Source organism: Lygodium microphyllum, chromosome 11 (genome assembly GCF_053477565.2).
Source record: "Lygodium microphyllum isolate KBCC chromosome 11, Lygodium_microphyllum_v1.1.10, whole genome shotgun sequence".
Classification (NCBI taxonomy): domain Eukaryota; kingdom Viridiplantae; phylum Streptophyta; class Polypodiopsida; order Schizaeales; family Lygodiaceae; genus Lygodium; species Lygodium microphyllum.
The window spans coordinates 1,584,694-1,594,352 of NC_141145.1; the positions used below are offsets into that span (position 1 = coordinate 1,584,694).

The 9,659-nt window shown below is 36.7% G+C and overlaps 1 pseudogene; it reads left to right on the forward strand.

Annotated features, from left to right (window-relative positions):
• Window positions 1–1,961: 1,961 nt before the first annotated feature.
• Window positions 1,962–6,355, forward strand: LOC148028484 (protein ENHANCER OF LHP1 1-like; annotated as a pseudogene).
• Window positions 6,356–9,659: the final 3,304 nt, after the last annotated feature.

Below are 9,659 nucleotides of genomic sequence, written 5' to 3' on the forward strand. Positions count from 1 at the left end.
ATCAATGCATCTCTTTCTTTAACATCAACCTACATAGTAGAAAACATAGTAGCATCCTCAATCAAGACCTCTATATCTTGACATTTCTCTAGCACTACATTTGATTCTACAATTATAGTAGCATCAACTTGCACATCGGATAGTTTAAAGAATCCTGAGAAAAAATCTATGCAACATCAGTAATCTTTGACTTTATGTCTACTTTTGCATTATACTTTGCAACTTTAGCATGTAGCAGTGGAATCTCAAATATTTCAATAGAAAAATTATGATTTTTTATACAAATTTTAGCTCTTTGGGCACACTTATATTCTTCCTAGACTTTAAGAGCATACATGTAGTCATCCTAACAATGATTTCAACACAAGAACTGTTGAAACCTTAGTAAAACTTTGGTATGTTGTTAAACTTTAGACTCTTCTTATAGACAACCAAGAGATGCATTGGTGGCAAATAAGATGTGGAGTCTCTACTAAGAGATTCAAGGAAGAGAAGGAAGAGTGGTAGAATTAGTTGAACAAGAAGAGACGTTTTGAATATTATGCACTATATTCTGAAAAACCCAAATTACAATCCTCGACAAGAGATTAGAACCCAAATCACAAATTAATATGAAAATATCCTAGATGTTAGCCCTTTGATTCACCCAAGGACTTCCATGGATTAGGAGTAGTTGATGATGCTAAACCCAAACTATGCTTAGCCCTTCACTTCATTTGAGAATAAAATTATTCAAGGGTGATCAAGACTAAGCCCTTGTCATTAACCTTGATCAAGTCACTTCAAAACCTCAAGCATTTTTTCTGACATGAGATAGAACTTGCCCACTTCCTTCATTGTTTTCTTACTGTTGTAAAGCACTGAACTACACATAAACAAAGCTAAGATGAAAAGTGATAGCTGCATCAAAATCGTTGCTCTATTTCTCCAATGCATGCAAATTAAGTGTCGCTTCCTTTTCCTCTTAGGGTAGATATACACTCCTCTTGTTTTCACATATTTCTTTCTAAGGTTCCTTGATCAACATAAAATGCCATTGTTGAATGATAGCTATGATAACAAGGAGCTTTCAACTCCTTATGGTTGTAGGGAGGAGCATAGACTACACTAAAGGAGTTCAATGATGGCGGTGCTAGCTCTCATGATAAGGACTTTGTACTTTTCATGAAGAGAGAGTAGGACTTGCAACAATGTTGCCTTTACTCAATTGTCTTCTCAAGCATAGAAGCATGGAGAGAGACATGGCTTGTTGGTGCCTTCTTAGAGTCAAATTTATAAATCCAGTGGAATATAGCTAAAAGGCAACCTTGTAGTCGAAGAAGATCACCATTGAGGTAGGCCACAAGCTACCATGAGGTTCAGATGATTGAGTGTAGAAAGAGCCTCTTGATAGGACTTCTTAGGGCTTTTTTGTCTTAAGTTGATCACTATGCCAAGCATAATTTCAATTCCATATGTTTTTTTTTTAAAAACATGCCTTACAAGCTAAAATGCCAACCTGTAACAGATTGTGTTGTTGTAACCCAACAATTTTCTTGCCACCCTTCTTTAGATTTAGCTCTGATCATGCTGATTGATCAAGATAATTAGCACACATATCATCAACACTTGAATTCGCACTAGATATTAGACCAAACGTTATTAATTGTCACATCACTACAGTCGCCTTCTGAATTGTCATGAAGGTGATGTCCTTTCTAAATTACCACCATAGTTGTAGTCCCAATAGATCCACATAAATAACACTATCGTCTGGTGATCATGTTCAACACAATCAAAGTTAGAAGCGACTCTAGAAGATGAAGATTGTCACCAAGCACCTCTAGCTCCAGAGAATGGTACATTCCAAAGTATTGGCCATGGTATACACATTGATTTCAACACAAGAACTATTGAAACCTTGATAAAGGCCTGGTAAACCATCAAACTTCAGATTCATCTTGTAGAATAGCAAGAGTCCAATGAACTGGCACGCCCCTCCTTTCATTGCAGCCTTGGCCTCCCTCCTTAGCAAGGTGAGTTCTAACATAGTCTAGGGAATACACAAAAATGAAAGTAGAAGGAGAGATGCACTGGACACCCTTGCCCATAATAACATTTTCTGACTCCTCTACATGAAGAACCTCCTTTATCCAAAAGGCATGTTGCACTGCCACCCTCCTTTACATTCTTGAAATCATGCAAGGAAAATCCCTCTTTTTCCCACGAAGCATACAAGTAGACGTAAAATATATGTTTTACTCTTTCCCTTTATTCTTCTGCAAGTCATGCATCATTTGTCAATTAACCATATTTCAATGAAGGTTAAGTTATTTCCCATCCTTTTCTATGTTATCATTCACCATGCTTATGGCCATTGAGCTTATGCCCATTGGATTATGCATGGAGGTGTTCTCAAGAAATCCATTCCGTCTTTCCCTCGAAAGATGCAAAGATTATCCAAAACAATGCTAAAAGCATGTACTCAATAGTTGTACACAATGCCACATGTTTCAGCATAAAAAACGTTGTGCCCTTCATGCATGAGCCCTTACTCACCTAGCTTAGATTATCTATACGATCAATCTCACTAGGCAAACCAAAATATATGAATAGTGCCACTGACTTCGGCCACTCAAAATATCTAACATATCAGTATGTCTGTGGCAAAATACTCATCGGTATAATATTCAAAGTATATGTCAATATAGCCCTCCAGAAATATGGACGAACATATCAGAATAATCTTTAAAAAATACACAAACAAGCATTCGAATGCATACACCAACACTCATTTGGTGGTTGCTTGTTTAAAAAATACACAAACAAGCATTCGAATGCATACACAAACAAGACATGCCCTTTCTCCATTTCCTCGTAGCACTACCCTATCAATGTCTTTTGTACACATCCTATTATCTTAGTGTGGCCTCGCTCTAAATGTGATGTCCATTTTAGCCCGTGTGTAGCCAACTCTCGATTAGCCACACAAAAGGGGTGTCACATGTTTACACTTACGCAGTGAGACTTAGACTTGTTGAAAATAACTCCTACATGAAGTGGTTCCTATTCTCGCACCAATCAAAGGTTTTCTTGAACATGGATAAGGCCCTCGGGGCTTGCTATTAGAGGATGTGTAGTGTGCTCAATTATAGAAAACTTGAATAGAGCATGGTCCTCGAATAGTACTTGCAAGGTAGGATTCAAAGGGTCTCCCGCATGCTTTTGCCACCCCACTTGCTCCATCTCATTTTCTATTGATGCATCCCAAGAGGAATATTCCTCAAAATGTTCAAGAACCAATCGAGTGTTGTAGCCATCAGTTTCCTTCAAGGCTACATCATGCAAGGGGGTGCATTCTTATGAAGCATAGGGCTTGTTTTTCATGTCATGGTCCATCATTTCTTTAGGATCTGTAGCATATACTAGGAGTATCTATAGAAAACTTGGAGATGCTTTCTCATTTTGTAGCATACTAGGGCTACAACATTCTAGTTCCCTCAATCACTTAGTCAAGCTCTTATCCTATCTTTTTTTTTTCCATCATCACCCTGTAGTTTTTCTGATGAATCTCTAATGGCAATTCAAAAGAACTATGCTCATTCTATATCTTTCCTTCGCAAAACTTTGTTTTGTGGAAACACATGTAGATCTATATTCACAGCATGCAAATTTTAGAACGACATTTTGTTGCATTAGATATTTACCTACTATGACTATTTTGCTCTTTACTCTCTGAGTGCTTTCAGGCATAGCAACATTTGATTCATAAAATGTTTGTTTTCTATATGAAAAATTATTTATGGACATAATGCTACACAAGAGAAATTCTTTCATGCATTGCAACATTTCACTCACAAAATGTTTGTTTTCTGGAAATCTATGCAAAGTTCTTTTGTGGACACAATGTTGCACCAGAAGTTTCCCAACACTCGCAGTCTCACTCTTTACTCTCTAAATGCTATCAGACATTGCAACATTTCATTCAAGTTCTTGTTTTGTGGAACTAAATGCTTCTCTATGAAGATTTCTATTTATAGCATATAGATTTCTTCAGAGACACTACATGGAATGATATCTTCTCTAATAGTCACAATTTCATTCTTTTGTCTCTTCACACCTTCAAACTAATACAAGATTGCATGAATTTTACCATGGCATGAATTCATGGCTTAGAGCCTCAAACACAAGATCATATTAATTTTTATCATGTTAACCAATTTGTTTGACTCAAGATGGCCCTTGTCCATTCCAGAGATTGAGTTGCAGAGTGAGTGTTTCTCATAGCCTTCCTCTTTTTTTTCTCTCATATGGAGAGTTCCAAAGCACTTACTCACTTTACTTTGCCCATCCATGCCGTTTCCTTCAGTTCCATAGGCTCTTTGCTTGTAGCAGGAGGAGAGGATGATGGCATCAAGATTATCAGTACCATCAGCTCTATTGTGCAAGTCCTTAAAGGCCACAATGCACCTATCATTAGCCTTGAACTTGACCCCAACAATGAGTTTTTGGCATTAGCTCTGCTAGTAATGATGGCTCTATCATGTGCTGGTGCCTCTCATCTATCAAGCAAATCCACACATTGTACCATGCTGCACCCTGGGAGGAATGAAATTTCTTGGCATCCAAAGGGAGATGTCTTGGTAGTTCTTGGCACAAAAAATGGCATGGATGTGATTATGTATGATCGGGATATAGGTGAAAAGGTATTCAGCCTCAAAGGTGGGCATTCAGCTTCAGTTGACTCATTAGTGTGGTCACCAAATGGCAAATACCTTGCAACCGCATGAGGTGACAATCAGGTCATCATATGGGATGTGGATAACATGCAAGACATATAGTGCCAGAATTTTGAATCTCAAATCTGTAGCTTAGTGCGGAGACCAAAAGAAAATGCTTTAGCCATTGGTGACTTGGATGTCAAATTTGGTATTTGGGAACATGTTGTTCCATCTCACATGACCCTACCTGGTAGTGATGCTAGTTTGCCTTTAGTTATTGATAGAGAAGTGATGCTGCACTTCAGTGATGATGGGGAGGATGTAAAGTAGCTTCACAGTGAGGAAGAAGGTGGATCTTCACCTGATAGAAGACCCAATTCTCCTTCACATCTTGATTTAAGAAAGAAGGAAAAGAGCAAAGTTCATGATAGGCTCTAGCAATCATTCTCTAGTAAAGCTGAGGCTCTACTCCAAAATAAAAACATAAGCTTCTCATCTGGAGTCACTATAGGTGGACACCTAGTTTCTGCATTACAAACTCCTTTTCAGCCTTGCTCTATTATGCCTAGTTCAAGCAAGCGCCATTTTCTTTTTTACAATCTCATAGGCAGCATCACCAATTGTTAGAATGAAGAGCTATCACACATAGAGGTGCTTTCTCCCTTGCAATGTTCTCATAATCAGATGCGTGATGATCATTGATCGCAATAGTCAAACCAGGCTCTATTGCACCATTGATTTTGTTTGGTGATTTGTAGGTGGAGTTTCATGATGCAGGGAAAGGGGTTCCTATGTCCTCAATGATAGACTATTTTTGCTTCAAAATGGCTGCTATGAATGATAGTGACTGCATTTTTGCATCTCATAGGAATGGGGAAAAGAATCCAAGTACCATACTTTATCGGCCTTTTAGTAGCTAGGCAAACAATAGTGAGGTCCACCCATTCGATTTCAATTAACTTTTTGTGTAGTAATGTCTATTGTGCTTCTCATAAATGAATGATGCAATGATAAGTTTTCTTGGTAATGATTCAGTGATCAATGCAGCTTGCAGCAGAGGAGGAGGCAAGGCATTAGCTCTTGGTGGATGTGGATGGGTAGTTGTCTCAACTAGTCTCAACCACCTCCGACTATTTTTTGAAGGTGGTTTGTAGGTGCTGCCTCATTTTCAAAGTCTGAAGTATGAATATGATCTTGAATAAAGCTACTTGTGACTTGGCTTGATTGTTATTCACTATTGTCATTTGTATGTTGCAGACTTCCTTGCTGTCTTTGGTAGGACCAATGGTCACTATGGCAGGTGAGAAGGAGCTTCTCCCTATTGTTCTACATGCAAGCTCTCCCTTGTCTTGTGACCAGCAGGCAGATGCACCTTATGTCAAGCATAGTCGTAATACTACAAATAATTGTTGTCTTGGTGTGTGATGAAATTGCGTGATTCTTTTTCTCTAATTGTGTATTCATTTCACGTGATGCAATTCACAATATTCAATGTGGTAGAACAACGGAGAAAAGTGTTGGAAGGGCCATTGCCCTTGAGTCCTTGCTCTCACCTTACTTGGCTGGGTTTTAACGACACTGGTTTTCTTAGCTCATATAATTCCAAGGTGTTGATTATTGGATCCATTCCAAAACTGGTCGTTTCTAGATTTTAAAGCTGAGCTCTTTTAGGAAATGAGAAAGTTGTCTAGTAGATTGGATAATGAGAAATCATATATATGTGCATAGAGACACTATTGAGCCTCTTTCTATTCCTTATCCAGGTCTTTCTTGATACTTATTTGTGCTGTCTTAAAGGGCTTTGATGCAATGTTCAAGAAAAGCTGAAAAAGTACCTGAATCAGTGGGAGGAATATTGTTGAACTAATTGCTTCACATCTAGTTGAATCTTCCAGTATTAAAAAGGTGTGTAACTGAATTGCAAGCTTATTATCACTGTGCTTTCCCATTTTTTAAGCTACAATTAAACTTTGTGCATGGTAATTCTTTATTATGCCAATATGTACTGGCACAGTGTTTGGTCAGGCAGTTTGCTGGAATTTACAAGCTTTTCTTTTCTCAATAGAATTCTTCTTTGCTTAAGAAGGAGACACATCATCTAGACACTATATCAGAAGAGGAGCAATTAGATGTAGAACTTGAATAAGTTCGTAGTGAGCTATACAGTGTATATTAATGTTTTATGTTCAAGGCAAGACATGCACCTTGCAAGTTTCACTATATACATATGACTACACATGATTTCATTGTGCTTTTCTCAAACACTCTGGTTGGTATATGTGTGATAGGCTAGGAAAGAGTTAGCAAGAATACGCAGGGAGCTGCACAACTTGGAAAGATTTTTAGCTGTAAAGAAAAAACATGAAGATGCTCTACAGGATGTTGTAGTATAGCTTAAAGGTGAAGAACATCATGACATGCTAGAAGGTACAAATTTCTGACATTTTATTATAAGCCATAGTTTACATAAGGATTGCAGACACATGGGTTTTGTGAGGCTTCTATTTTGGAGTACATAGAGCTTTGGATGCTGAGAATGAAGTTGATGATTAGTATAGCAAGCTTGGAAGTGAACTGGAGAGAGATAAAGAGGAGAGAGAAGGCTACAAAAGAGCAAGAAGAAGTGGAAAAGTGAGAGAAAGAGAGTGATGAGGAGAGAGAAATACTAGAATAGGAGAGAGAAAGACATGAAAGAGAAAGAAGCCATTGAAGCTGAGAGCAAGGTGAAGAGGAGAAGGACAATACTGTATTAATGTGTCAAAGATGAGAAAAAATTTACATGTCCTCTTCTTTTATAACAATGTTAGTATGACATGGCATCAATATTATTTACACACTAAATCCCTATTCTTCCCAGCTTCTTACAATCCATCTCATCCCAAAGGTTTTTGCTCTCAGTCAGTCATTATCACATACAGGTTCTATTGGAGGGAGGGAATATCCATCTTAGATCATAGTGAAAATTCCATGGCTAATTTATTGCAGCATCATGCTTTAATTTGAATTGTATAGAAAGGGCCATGAAAATGCACTCTCTTTGAATTTTAGATTTATAGAAGGGATATAACTATTGCCTCCAAAATTCACACAAGGGGTATATATAAATGGTTTAATTTTTTTAAAAGGGGCTTTTAAACTATCCTTTAAATGCACATGATATAGAGGGCTTCTATATGGTGATCCCCCTGAGAGCAAGGGTTGCAAGTTCCATTTAATGCAAAAGGTTATTTTGTAGAAGACTTTAATGATAAGTGTAGATTGATTATAAAAGAAAGTAGAGTTCATCACATGTTCACTTTAGAAGTTAGACTTCCTACTATGAATGTTGTTATGTAAACTAAAGGAAAATGAGTGATTGCAAACATTAAAATATAGCACAAATATATTAGACATACAAATGTGTAAAGGTTAAAATTAATGTATTTTAAAGGGCTGATTACAAGGTTTCTTGTTTTCAGAGTTACAAAATTTCATAGAGTGTATAAAGCATGTCAGTTTGGTAAGCAAGCAAGATAACATTTTTTGCATGATAGAGATATGGGCAGAAGTATACTTGATATTGTGAACACACATATTTCGAGGCCTACACAAAATATATCTCTTGGTGGTAGAAAATACTTTATCATGTTTATTAATTATTGTTCAAGAAATCTATAGATATATTTCATGAAGAAAAAGAGCAATGTATTTGAGCACTTTAAAACTTTCAAGGCTGCTATTGAAATAAAAACATACTTGAAAGTTAGTACTTGAGGTCAGATGGAAAAGGAAATTATCTCTCTAATGAGTTCAATGACTTCTTGAGGTCTGATGGGATAAAGAGACTGTTTACTCACAAATATATCCCATATAAAAATGGGATTACTGAAAGAAAAAATAAACATATTATAGAAGTTGCACGACCATTAATATTTGAAAAGAATATGTTAAAATATTCTTAATATGAAGATATTTATATTGATGTCTATATTATCAATAGCTTTAACAGCTATAGTTCATGGGATAACCCCTAAAGAATTCTTTATAAGAAAAATGTTCAATGTGTCACATCTGAAAAAGTGTTTGGTTGTCTTGCACATGTTCATGTACCACATGAGTTGTAAAAGAAACTTCCCCATGCTAAAAAGTGTATTTCTATTAGATACTCTTAGAGCATAAAGGGTAATTGTCGTTAGTCATTATAGGTGAGTTTAGAGTGAGTGTATTTTTAACGAGATAAGCAGTTGATATGCATCTAGTGGTGATACATTGGATGATGATGGTGATCATAATAGTTATATGCAAAAAGAAAAGCAAGAATCAGAACTTTGTAGACCAAAAATATCATCTAGTACTGTATCTATAATTAGCCATTGGTTTGGAAGACTAAGGAGTAGCCCCACAACTTCAAGTGCATCTACAAGTATTACAAGTAAAGACAAAGGGAATAAGAAATTATCGGATGGTAATGATGCATCTACTAGTCATTTGAGATCTATTGGAGAGTCCAATGGTTCAAAGATCTTGGATAATAAGCTTGGTATTCCTTCAATCAGGACATCAAATGTACAAAGAGCACATAGTAACACAAAAGCTCTACTAAGTGATCCAATGGTAAACAGGTCTAGTACAGTAAGGTACCCTATTAAAAGAATTGGTTTTAAAGGTCATGCAACTCACCATTATGCTTATATGATAAAGTTGGTTGAGAATGTTGAGTCCACTCTTGCTCTAAGGATGCTATTGGTCATGCTCATTAAGATGCACGAATGAATGAGATGGATACATTAGAAGCCATATAAGACTTGGAATTTGGTACCATTTCCTGAGGACAAGAAAGTTATTGGCTATAAGTGTATTTATAAAATTAAGCGTAATGTAGATGGTTATGTTCATAGATATAAGGATAGACTGATTGCAAAAGGCTATGCTCAAACATGTAGCATAGATTATGAAGAGACATTCACTCCAATTGCTAGC